Source organism: Notamacropus eugenii, chromosome 3, assembly GCF_028372415.1.
Source record: "Notamacropus eugenii isolate mMacEug1 chromosome 3, mMacEug1.pri_v2, whole genome shotgun sequence".
Taxonomy (NCBI): domain Eukaryota; kingdom Metazoa; phylum Chordata; class Mammalia; order Diprotodontia; family Macropodidae; genus Notamacropus; species Notamacropus eugenii.
The window spans coordinates 460049280-460063153 of NC_092874.1; the positions used below are offsets into that span (position 1 = coordinate 460049280).

The 13874-nt window shown below is 41.1% G+C and overlaps 1 protein-coding gene across 3 annotated transcripts in view; it reads left to right on the forward strand.

Moving 5' to 3' along the window:
- The window catches only part of PRICKLE2 (prickle planar cell polarity protein 2), a 351667-nt gene that overhangs the window by 181860 nt on the left and 155933 nt on the right, over positions 1-13874 (forward strand). The window lies entirely within an intron of this gene.

A 13874-nucleotide genomic window follows, 5' to 3' on the forward strand; every position in this document is an offset into this window, starting at 1 on the left:
TCCGTATTGCTCCTTGCCTCCACTTTTCTGAATCCCTTTCTTCCTCTCCTTTCCCAATATTTGCTTCTTCTTCAACTTTCCTTTCCTTTCTCTTAATTTTCACCCCCTTTATCCTTTTATTATTTGCTGTTCTCATTCTTTCCTCCTGGAGGAATTAAAAAAAAAGGCCAAGTATCCCTGGAAAGCCAAGTCATTTAAGTGAGTTGGCTCCTTTACCTGTAAAAATAATCTCATTGATGGTGACCTGCATTTATATGAAGATGACCTGATGGTATCTGTAGAGTTAGTGATAACCTGCATTTATGGAGATGACTTGAGCAGTGATTTTTAGTATTTTTATATCATAGATCCCTTGGGCAGTTTGACAAAACTGAGGGACTCCTCAGAATAATGTTTATTACATAATATAAAATACATAGGACATCAATTATATTGAAAAAGTACTATCAAAATATATTTTTTAAAGATACTCCAGACCTTAGATTAAGCACTTTTGCTGTATCGGGTGGGAAGTGGCTCAGAGCGGGAGTGATGGGGCCATCCTTGGTCAAAGGTGCTGCCATATCCTCATGTATCTATTAGTTCATTGAGATGCCCTAGAATCTTATTGACGGTGGGCCAGCATTGCAAGTTTCACCTCTGACACATATTGGCTGAGTGATTTATCCAAATCATTCAACTTCTCAGTGTCCCAGGTAACTCCAACTATAAGTTGTAGAAGAGCTGCTGGTTTGCATGGGTGCATGGGTCACTAGCAATTCCCTACATTGATGAAATCACACATCCAGACAACAAAATAATAATAATGACTCTTAGAAAACCACATTCTAAACTGCATAAAATTCTGAGACATTGGCCAGCTTTCTATGATTTGAACGGGGAAGTAAGTGTCTGATGAAATATAGGGAGTCCAGGGAATAATCTGGGCTTCAGAGATCAGCTAGCACTTCCTTGCAGAGATCCCTCAGATTGGAAGCTGTGCCCAGGGGCCCTGCTGAAGTCATCCCTTATCTGCTGGAGAAACTGATTGGAGATAGTCTTGTGGAGGGAAGCAGAGTCCCAGACCCAGAAGGCCACCCTGCAGCATTATCTTTAACTGGGATCACATGGCTGGTGCTGACCAACTCAAAAGCCAGATGGGGAAAAAACCAACAGATGGGATTTCTAGCCCAGGGGAGTGATGGAGATCTCCCGAAATCCACATGCTGTGCTTGATTGGGTGATTTATTGAGTTACCAGGGGCATGTCTGGAGAGAGAGAGAGAGAGAGAGAGAGAGAGAGAGAGAGAGAGAGAGAGAGAGAATTTGTTTTAGCCTAGTTTAGGGGACTAACCAGTGTGTCAGTATGGGGCTTTGAAGATAGTAATGAAAACTGAGTTATGATATCCCCTAAGTTTTTCATCCTGGTCTGGGTTGATTTGGGATAGAATGACTGTGTTTAGAAACATCCAAATGTACGGGTGCCTCCCACAAAAAACAGTGGTTTAGAACCCTGGCTTCTTGAAGTTTGTGTCCATGGGGCTCCCTCTCTGGCTTGTTCTACTAAGTGAAAGGTTTGGGCTCAGTGACAGAGCAGACAGTGTCTGCTCTCTGAACTGCCCCCCCCTCCAGTAACTTAGTCTTGAGCAGCTTTTATCACCAAAAGGTGGATGGCCAGGTGATGAATTGCTTTAGCCATGATAACTTGTGAAGTGGACAAAAATAGAAATTGTCTTAAGTGAAACGGGCGGGATTGAGGCCACTAAAAATCACACAGTTCAAGCCCCAGCTGTAAACGTTAAGTGTTGGTATGACAAATGTGTGATTTTAGGGGACTGTGTAGGACTATTAACTGAACAACATTTACATCAAGATTCTCTCCATAACTGAAATTAGAATGTGGAATGATGCTGAGTTAAATAAAAGTGTACTGAACATGGCCAAGATGGGAAATTCCAAGGGTCTGAATGGGAGTGCTCACTGAGGGGAGCAGAAACTCCATTTCCCATGAAACTAGGAGCCCAGTGCATCATGGATTGCTACTAAAGAAGATAGAGTATAAGCTTCTTTATCAAAGGGGTTATTTCTTTTTTGTGTGTGTACATTTCTTCAGTGTTAGAACACCTGGTTCATATAGAAGGTGCTTAATAAATGCTTGTTTGTTTGATTGATTGATGGATGGATGGATAAGACATTTCATGGAGGTCTCTGCTGGTTTTGTTAATGTGAGGAAGGAAAGATGAGCCGGGTTGGCAGCTTGGTGATGATACCTGCTCCCCAGTGCTCTAAGTATTGCCTCAGGCAAGCAAGCTGGGAGCTGCATGGAAGACTAGAAGCCACAGGGCAAGGGAAGGGTAGTGCCCGAGGCAAGGCAAGCCAACACTGCATTGGGACCTGGGATGGGTCAGAGAAGTGACAAGCAGCAGACACTGGCAGGAGCTGGTTTTTAAGCAGTGATGCCATTGCTGTCCAAACTGAAGGCTTCAGTTGATTCACTCTGTGTTGCCCTAATTTGAGATGTGAATCATTTGGAAGAACTCATTTCAGTCAGTCAACAAGCATTGCATTAGTCCATCAACAAACACAGATTAAGCCTGTCCTATGTATTAGACATTGCACTAGGACTTGAAAGATAAACACGGTCAAGAGTCCATACCCTCAAGGGGAGCGCATTCCTAGTGGGGGAGACAACATATAAACAAGTTCATACAAGTTAGATATAGGAAAGATGGAAGATAACCTTAGAAGCAAGGCTTCCCAGAGCTATCTAGAGGGACCTGGGAAGGCCCCCTGGAATTTCAGCTTATTCTTCAAGGAAGCAAGAGAAGTTTAGGAGATTAAGGTGAGGAGGGAGATTACTTTATGGAAGGATGGCCAGCCAGTGAAAAGACTTGGGGACATATGTGAAGACAAGTATGGCAGTGTAGCTGGACCATAGTTTATGGTGGGCAGAGGAAAGGTTAATGAGATGAGATGGTTGTGAAAAGATTTAGAAAGTGGACAGAGGATTTTATATTTGATCTTGGGGTAATAGGGGTTCAATGGAATTTATTGGTTAGATATATTTTATGGGAAAAATTATGGAGGATGGATGGATTGAAGTAGGGGTAAACTACAGGTAGAGAGACCAATGAAAAACTATTATAATAACTTACAATAATCCGACTAATTGTGTGAATGAAGAAAAAGGGGATATGTGTGTAGGGGACATTGTGAGCATGGAAATTAAAAGAGTTGACAAGAGATGAGGTATGTAGGGTGAGTGACAGTGAGGAGTTAAAGATGTCCCTACAGTTTAAGACTAGGTGATTGAGAAGAATGATGGTGGCCTGGACAGGAAGATGGGGAGGCTTTGAAGAGAGAAAGAATGAGTTTTGTTGAGGTTGAGATCCCTATGGAACAGCAAGTTCCATGCAGTTTCTTAAGGAAAATGAAATGAAACAGTTTATTTAGGAATATATGCCAACATTTTCATTGCATTTCTACATATTTCTGTTCTGATGAAATATTTATTGTTTTAGTATTGGTCTTTGCCTGGTTGTCTTAGCTCGGGAGAAAGAGAATACTTAGGAGTTAATAATCTTAGAAGTTGCCACTATTTTAATCAAGTCGGGGTAGGCAGAGACAATAGCAGATTGCCATTAAAATTCTGCAGGATTTGATTCAAAATCCATGATGGTCCAGAGGTAATAGGACCAAGGATCTACAAAAGAAGATGACTTACAGGCTCCTCAAATTGCCAAAGAAAGATGCTGGTGAAGTTGGTTTTGCCATGTGCCTAAAGGCAACAAAACATCTTTCCATGAGATACTCAGTCATTTTGCCCTGTCACATTCTCAAACCTCAACCAACAGACCTCCATGACAATTATGGCGATTTATCTAATAATCTGAGAGTCAATATGATGGTGCAGTCGATGGAGCACTGGTTCTGGGATCATGAAGTCCTGAGTTCAAATCCTGTTTCAGATACTAACTGTGTGATCCTAGGTGAGTCACTTAACCTCTTTTTGTCTCACTTTCTTCCTAATAGTGATGATAAGAAACCACCTAGGTAGTAGACTGGTAGGCCTGGATTCAAGAATACTTGCGTTCAAATTTGACTTCTGTCAATTACTATCTGTGTGACCCTGTGCAAGTCACTTAACCCCAGTTTGCCTCAATTTCATAAACTATCAAAAGAGAAAAATAAAGCACCTACCTCCCAGGGTTGTTGTAAAGATCAAAATGAGATATTTGTAAAATGTTTTGAAAACCTTAAAGCACTGTATAAATTCCAGTTATTATTATTGCTATTGTTAGTGGATAGAGAGTCAGCTTTGGACTCAGAATGACCTAGAATCAAGTCCCTCTCTAAAGTCACTGAACTTAGTACTCCAAGCACCTCCCTAAGACGTAGAGAGGTCTCCCCTCCCCACCACATGGTTAGTTACAAAGGAAGGTGAGAAATTCTATGAATAACTTGACAAGATTCTTCAAACTATATCATTACCTACCATGATATTCAGTAACGTCAACACAAAGGCATGCACAGGAGAGGATGGTGAAAACTACGTTTGAAAATGTGGTTTAGCATCAAGAAGGCTAGTAGTAATCATTCACATTTCTATAGAACTTTTAACTTTTAAAAAGCACTTTACATATGTTAACCCTTTTATAGGAAGGTGCTACTGGTATCTCAGATTTATAGATCAGGAAACTGCTGCTGTCCGTTTCACTGATTTACCCTGACTTAAAGTTACAAAGTGTCTGAGGCAGAATTTAATCCCAACACTTTCTCCACAATGCTGGTCTCTTAGACTGCTCTGAAGCTCTTTGTCTATTTACAAGGGATGCTTTCTTTAAGAAACTGTTTCAACATCAAAGGCAGAGATGGTTTTCTTTATGGAAATGCTACTAAAGAAGATGCATTACTATTGGCTGCTGCTATAATAGGCATTTCCATCTGACGTTCTACCTTAAAGTTCCTATTGTTCTCTTAATAGAGCCTGAGCTGCTTGAGAGCAAGGATGCTCTTGCATTTCTATTTGCATCCCAGATGCTTAACGTGTTTTTGTATACAGTGAGCGCCTGCTAAGTGCTTTTCCATTCACTAATTCATTCATTCTTTCAGTCAAAAACGACAAACAACTCCAAACCTGAGCCAGGGACCAAAGTGATGCAAATGAAGACATGGTGGCTAAGGTGACCAAACCCAGGTCAAATGTCATGGACAATGGTTTCTTGCTAAAAGAGTGGAATCCCAATTGCAACCCTGAATATGAGTCTTTTTGTTATTGGAATCTACCCAGGTGTTGGGGGAGTGAAGTCACATTGGCAGTCATATATTAATGACCTACTATGTGCTAGGCACTGTGCTCAGTTCTGGGGATACAAAAAAAAAATCAGTTCCTGTCAGCTCACAGTCTAAGTGGAGAGACGATACAAAAACCAACTACATTCAAACAAGCTATATAAAGGACAAATTGGAGCTAATCCAAAGAGCGAAGGAAAGAGGATTGAGGGTGAATCAGAAAAGGCTTCTTATAGAAGCTGAGATTTTTAGCTGAAATTTGAAGAATGCCTGGGATGTCAGGAGAAAGGGATACTTAGGAAGTCACTGATCTATCAAAGCAGAATGTGTCAATGATGAAATTTAAAAGGAAATAACTCCTGAAAAGAAAAAAAAAACGATAGTCGGGAGACATTAGATGTGTCAGAAATTGAATGACATCAAGAAAAAGAAATTGACCAGCTTTCCAGGGAATGACTAGTTACAAGTATTGTGGACATTTGAGAATTAGCTGTCCGTATGCAGTCATGTCATTCCAAGATGACAGAAAAGGTCAAAGTAAAATACCAAAGGAGAAGAAAAGAGGGAGTTGAGAGGCCCTAGAGTGAAACGGAAAGGCTGATTTGTGAAAGCTGGGTCCAGTCCTAGCTCTGACAGTGACTGGCTAGGTTACCATGGATGGACTCATTACTTAAAATCCTTCAGCTAGAGAGTATTCCCTGCTGTTGTTGTTAGGTTGTTTTCCAGTCTTGTCTGACTCTTAATGACCCCATTTGGGTTTTTTTGGCAAAGATACTAGAGTGGTTCATCATTTCCTCCTCCAGCTTATTTTACAGATGAGGAAACTGAGGCAAACAAGATTAAATGACTTGCCAAGGGTCGCACAGCTAAGAAGTGTCTAAGGATAGATTTGAAGTCAGAAGAATGAGTCTACCTGGCTCCAGGCTCTGTCCACTGCACTACCTCATGGCCCCAAGTAATGATAATATTTCATTAGTAATTCACACTTATTTAGTGCTTCCAGTTTAGGAAGTGATTTCCTCATGATTACTTTGTGAAACATATAATAATCACTTATTATTCTCATGGAGACCAGACTATTCAGAGACACAAATATAAGAGGTAGAATGATGAGGTTAGGAAGTACCAACTAGGCCAGTTTGGCTGAAATTGTGTGTGTGTGTGTGTGTGTGTGTGTGTGTGTGTGTGTGTGTGTGTATAATATGAAATAATTCTAGAAATATGCCCTGGAGCCAACCTGTGAGCTAAGGAATGCAAATTTCTCCTGGAAAAAGTTGGGAGTCATTGAAGATGCTTGAGTAGGGGAGTCATGTGGTCAGACTTGTACTTTAGGAACATTATTTTGGCAGTTGTTTGGAGGATGGGGTGGAGTGGAGCAAGTCTGGAAGGATGGAGACTTTTATTGTGACAGTTAAGGTAAGTACTGATAAAGACCTGAACGAGGGTGGTGGTCTTGGGAATGACAGGAATGGCAGCTTTGGTAACTGCTTGGATATAGGAGATGAGGATGAATGGAGAATTGGGAATGACTGAAGCATCTGGGGTGATAAAACAGTGGTGGTCCTTTTAAAAGAAATAGAGAAAGTTGGAGGAAAAGTGGACTTAGGGGGAAGATGTCAGGAGTCCAGTTTCGGACATGTTGACTTTGAGCTAGTATGAGCAGATGTCCAGTAGGCAGCTGATAATGTAGGTGACAAGCTCAGGAGAGAGGTGAAGGCTGGATATGTTGGTTTTGAAGTTATCAGTATAGAGATGATACTTAGAATTGGATAGATTATAGCTATCCCTTCCACATCATGACTTTCCCCATTGTGGTTTTGATATAATGTGAACTGGGATAAGAAATTTAGCGGGAATTTTTGGGGGAGTTTTGAGGAAGCTGCAGATGACATGTGAAGGCCAAGAGAAGACACAGGAGAAGTTTAGAAACTCCGAAATGTTTAAGTATGTGAATAGTATTGTAGAAGAGCAACATATTTTATCTTTTAATGTTATAAACGCCCCCATTAAAGAAAAAGAAAAAATTCAGGTTTCTTCTCTTGTACAAAAGGAGGGCTACACATTTTACATGGATTTTTCAGCTAATGGGGGCTCCACATTCCTAGCCCCTTCATTGTGGAAGTGATAACTGTCTCACCTCCTGGAGGACAAAGTTCACGGTGTGTTTTACCTTTGTGTCCCTGGTGCATCACCTTGCGAAAGTACAAATCTGAGCACTGTTAATAGTAATAGTTAATAATAATCGTTAATATTCGTATGGTACTTTAAGGCTTGCAAAGCCTTTAAATGTATTTTCTCATTTTATCCTTACACCATCCTGAGAGGTATGTACTATCATCATCCCCATTTTACTACAGAGGAAAGTGAGGCTAAGGAAAATTGTTACTTGTCCAGGTTCCCAGAACTAGTAAGTGTCTGAGGCAGAATTTGATCCCAAGGTATGTAATAGAAAGCAGCATATGAATTTGGACCCACCAGTGCCCCTAGCTCAAGGAGCTATGAATCTGTTACACACATGTGTGTGTGTGTGTGTGTGTATAGAAAACAGATTACATATGCCTGTATATATAAAAACAGATTATATACATATGCATGTATATATACACACATATGTATATGTATGCGTATGTATACACATATGTAATATATTTTATGTATTATACAATTTATGTGTTTTATGCTATATGTAATATATATTTTAATATTCTTATATATAACTGGTTTCCTTTGCAGTCCTGTGTATTTTATTTCATGCATTAAAAAACATGATTCTGAGAAATGGGTCCATAGGGTTCTCAAGACTGCCAAAGGGATCCATAACACACAAAAAAAGATTCAGACCTCCAGCACTAGTTGTTAAGACTGTGACCAGTAGCTGCTTTTATGGCTTCTTGGGCTTTCCTATGAATTATTTAAAGTAAGGGTGGTCAGTTTGACCAAGAAAGGATAGGGGCTACAACTCTCCAGTTTCATTGGCAAAGGGACTACAATTCCCAGTGTCATTGACAAGGCTATACAGTATTTTCTTTTCCCTTAATTTTTACAAATTATCCTGAAAACTTTTTCTCCTCTTGTTGTGTATTGGTTAGAGCACCCTTGTGTGTCTATCATGTTTTTACACATTTTAAAGGATCTTCTATTACTTAACTATAGCATTAATGTAATTTGTCATGGTGATCTTTCAAATCTTCACTTTTGCTTTAAGAGCCATATGTAAAGCTTTAAAGTACCACATGTTGCCCTAGATCCTTTATATTGACCACCCTCCCCAATGTAAAGAAATTACTTGAACCTTGGGATATGTTACTTGCTATCCACTATGTCCTGGAGGCTTTCTGGCTATTGTTTACTTGGATTGATCCCTAGAGTCCCTGGAATCAGTGAAGCTATCCATCATTCACTCTTGCTCCAAACTAGTCCTTTCTTCCCCAGTTTGTCTGCCCATGAACTGAGCTTGAAGGTGGCAATTTACCAGGGGCCAACACCCAGTCAGAGGCACTGCCCTACCCTTCAGCATCTCAACCCAGTGCCACCACATGTATCCAAACATACAACCTCACCATCAACCCAGAATGCCTGCTAACCAAGGTCTGCCCTTCCCTTCCTGGCTCCATAGTATGTCCAGGGTGGGTCCCAGTTGGCCATCTACTCTTCAGTTCTTTCATCTAGAATCTTCTGTTGGGCTCAAGCAGCTCCAACCTCCCTGTTTTCTAATTCCAAATCTGGGGTTTACAACAACCCAAACTGCCTTGTGCATTAGAGCGTGTCCAACTAAGAATGGAGAGGATTGCAGGGAGGGAGAGGAGAAAAGAGAGTTCATAGGACTGTGGTGGACTTAAGCCAGAAACCTGGCACCACTGCCCCATAAAGGTTGGGAGCCACTGGTTTAACTCAGCCATATAATTTTCCTTTTGTTGGGGAAGGCTGGAAAGTACGGTCCAATTGCAAATGGCTTCATGTGCATGGGAGACCATGACGTGATCCTTGAATTGAGCTTGGTCATGGGTGATGCATTTTTGGGCTAGAGGTTTCATGGAGAAATCAGTGTTGTGACTTAGCTCAGAGGTTCATTCGTATGTACTCGCTTGGCAGTTTATATACAATAAGTCTTGTTTGGGGCTTTCACGTAGCCGCAAAAATGATCCCTGGCCTATGGTCCAAAGGCATGGAGAATTGCAAACAGCTCTAAAGGCAATCAGGCAGTGAGGTTTAAAGCAATTTTTCTCCCTCTGCTTCTCTTCTCTGTTCACCTTTTTGTTAAGTTTTCTTAAGAATAGAAGTGGGACTAAATCCCTAGGAGGTTAGTATTAGTGACAGCAGGCAAAGACACGGGTGTGCAAAAATGTTCATAGCACTATTATTTATGAGAGCAGAAATCTGAAAGCAGGATGTTCGCCTAGTGATTGAGAAAGAACTAAACAAATTGTAGCCACTGCATATAATGAAGTATTGTTATACCGTAAGGGAGGACCAATGTAAAGAATTCTGAGAAGCATGAGAAGACTTGTATGAACTGATGCAGAGTCAAGAAAACAGTATCAGATGGATACGTTGCCTACAACACATTAAGTTAAGGAAATATGGAGAGGCAAAAATCAAATTGTAAATTACAGTGATCAAGGTTAAATACCATGTTTTGAAAGTTAAAATGACAGATCTCTCCTTTGTATTACCATGTCAACAATTAATAATCAGAGGAGATTTTTTTGGAGGGAGGAGGCTGTAGGATCATAGATTTAGAACTGGAAGGGTCCACAGAGGACATCGGGTCTAGTTCCCTTATTTACAGAGGAAGAATCAGGTTCAGGGAGATTTCAGTGATTAGCCCAAGATCATACGTTTTTAGCAAGGTTATTTGGATGTTTGGAGGAAGTATCTGTTTTATTAAAATAAACTGTATCAACATATTTTTTAAAAGTTCATTCCCAAAACAGGGTGGAGGGAGGGGAAGAAGTACAGATGATTCTGAGTATCTTTGTTATGAACCACCTTGCTTTCTGTTAAGAAGAGCAAGAGACAGTACAGTACTATTGTCAGTCATGAAGGCCCAAATGCGTGTCCTGCATCTGACACGTATGGGTTCTTACGACCCTGGGCAAACCATTGACCTCTGACTGTGCTCCAGGAAACTGTAAAGATTCTTTACACCAATGAAATAACAGGACCAGACATTCTTTCTCCCCGCCCCCCCCCCCCCCAAAATGGTACATAAGTGGGAGCAAGCAGTGAAAATGATTGAGAAGAGGAAAAGGTGACATTTTAATATATATATGGAGTCCAATGAGGAGTCTGTGGGACAGAAAATTGTTGGTCAAATCTCTTTAAAACTTCTGGTGAGACAGGTTCAAGGTAGAAACTGGTCCAGGGGTAGTAGGCAGGTGGAAGCTGCAGTGTCTTTTCTATTTCTTTTCTGGAGAAGAATAAACAGCCCCGATACTCTCTGACTTTGGTAACATTGATAGTACTTGCTACCTATGTGACCTTGGACAGGTCATTTAAATTCTTCGGACTCAGTTTTCTCATTTGTAAAGTCGGAGAATTTGGATTACCTGGTCTCTAAGGTATCTTCCAGGCCCAAGCCTATATAATCCTTGACATCAAATACTCATAAGGTTAACGCACTCTTCTCCCTCATCTCTCCATGTCTCCCTCTGTATCCCTATCTCTTTGTCTTACTGACAGAAGTGGAGAGGGGAGAGGAAAGCTGTTCATTGCTGGAGGATTCTTTGCCTTGAGATCATTGTGTTTGTTTCTTTCCACACTTTATCAATGGCTCCTGGATCTCTATGCTTGGTGGTACACAACCATAAAAGAATAAAACTCATAAATAAAAAAAAGAGAAGGCAAAAGTAGGTTTTAATAATGAGGCTGCTGCTTAATCACATCAGGAGCTGAGGGAAAGAGTCATTAAATATTTATTGAATTGTATTCATTAACATTTTCGCTGGGCTTCCACTGGCCAGTCAAACCCTCCAGAGACTTTCAGTGTCTGCTATGGTGAAAGAGGAGGGAGCTGTTTCCAAACTGAAATGTATAAATCTATTATTATGAACTCACATCTATTTGAAGGCCCTCAAGAGGTTGCATTTTAAAATACTGACATTCACAGGAGAAAATTCAGTTTGCATTTCAAGAAATGATCATGAACTTGAGTATGGGTGCGTTGTTGAGACCCAAGTCAAAGCTGATGCATCAGAAGACTCATGAGGAGCCCCCTCGGTGGCTGCCTTCATGTCTATTACAAGTTGCCCTTTGATTTTTCAGGCTTTCCTTTTTCCACATCTCCTTTAGATGCTGCCAAATATACCAGTCATTCATTAACAAAGGCAGAGCCTACTATGTGCTTGGTGCTTCGGTAAATATCAAGATCAATGAGATACGGTCCCTGCCCTCCAAAAACTTCCTCCAGGCTAGCAGAGGGAGGGAAGGCAAATACACAAAATTGCCAAAACATTGATTGCACCAAACCCCAGAATGCTGTGGGTCATGCAGAGAACAACGGAGAGGCACTCACTTAAGAGAAGTGGGGAATCCATTCCAAATAAGGAATTGCAGCAAAGAAGTCTAGTGAGAGCCATCAGAGAAATGTGTGAGTGAAAGAGATGGACTGGTCACATGACAGGAGCAAGGGGTTGCCAATGGACAGCTCTTCATTCTATTGGCAGCCTCACAAGGTCAAAGGAAAGCTAGGATTCTACCCCCTACCCATCATCTCCTGCTAGCATCTCCTGTTTCAGATTACTTTCTCCTTTCTTGTATGCACTAAGTTATTTATACTTTGTCTCTCCTATTAGAATGTACTTTCCTGGAGGGCAGGAATAGGGTTTTAGTTTTCTTTTTATCCTCAGCCACATAGTACGTGCTTAATAAATGCATATTGACTAACTCCTTGCATGGGAGGGGTTGGACTAGAGTTAGGTAGGATAAGCAAGCTTAGTTGGAGTCTGTATCTTTGGAAGGAAACTTCACAACATTGGAGTATTTGAGGAGGATGGGAAATAGGATAGGCATCTTTAGAAAAATGCAGACAATGTTCACAGAAGAAGGAAAGGCCATTTTTGGATAAGTGGACTAGGGATGATTTCCTGGGGAGGAGAATTTGAACTGGACCTTGAATGGTGGGTAGGATCTGGACTGGCTGAGAGGAGCATAAACAAAGGCTTGGGGGCAAAAAATTCTAGAATCCATTTTGGACAACAGCAAATGGTACAGTGTGGCCAGACCCTAAAATCGGTATACATATAAATCTGCACATATCACATGTGTGCATGTATTTATGTTTACAAACACATGTGTGCATACATGTGTACACACATGCACACATACGCACATGTTATATACACCTATGTATTGTGTGCATAATACATACACTAGAAAGATAGGTTGTGACCAGAGTATAGCGAGCTTGGAAAAACTGTAAGTCATAGATTTTGCTTCAAGAAATTGCCTGAATGGATAGCTTTGTATTTAGCTAACTCAGAAGACCGTGCAGATTGCATCAGCAAAACTGCAGCCTCAGTCAAGGTTCCCTTCCAAATATAGCCTGCTGTGGACGTTGCAGGATACAGACGGACCTCAGCTGGCATGGAATTCAATCACCATGCATTAAAAAGTAATTCAGCATTTAGAGTAGTGAATGCATTTGTTATTTTTAGGCAATGTTATAACCCCTTTAATTTATGCCTACACAGAGCAACATTTCTCAGATGAAGTGTCAGAGCTTCCAGAAGGGCTGGGGGGAGGCTGCCATGGGTGGGGACCAGAGGTGCCGCTCCTTGGACAGCTGTTTGCTGTCACTGTGGGGTAAGCAAGTTTTCATCATCTCCTGAGGCCTCACCTTGAACTTGATCCCAACCAGCCTATGATACCTACCATAATGCCAGGTGGGAGATAGATTATGGGCCATTTGTTGAGGGCCAGGGATGAGGGATGTCTAACATAAGGGTTGCCAGAAACTCATGAAGTTTCTCCGAATGAATGAATCATTAAGTGACAAAACATTTTTAGTTAGCTGTCAAGTCCTGCTCTAAGAACTGAGAAACAAATACAATAGGCAAGCCAATGCGAGTTGTCAATGAATATCCATTCTACACATATAGAGGATGTGTCCAGGGAGGATGTGTGGTTCTGAGCAGTCCCAGGAACCATAGCAACAGTACATTGACATACCCTTTCCAGGACCAATGTCAGTATTATTGTTCTACTTAAGGTTCTAGTGATAAAGGTCCCTGGTGTAGATGGACCCTAGAGTGATCAACCTGAATGTAGACCTGAGAGTCATCAACTTTACAAGATCCTTTGGGAAGGCACTTTACCAAAGGAGTCACCTCTTATCATTCCAAAGTTAGCTTGACTGAGGCCACTGTTAGAGTTCCCTCTCCTGATCCACATTCTAGCCCTTCCTGCCATGTGATCATTTTACTCACCAAGCTCTGTGTAGTGATGTCAGGAACTTTTCAAAAGCAGCACACCCACTAGTTCTGCCTGAATGTGGGGGGAAGTGTTTGGGACTGAAAGCTTGGGCAGGCGTAATACACACAAAAATATTCTTTCCACTACAATTTTTTTTAACCAATGAGAAAAGATCTAAAGGCCAGTGCTGGA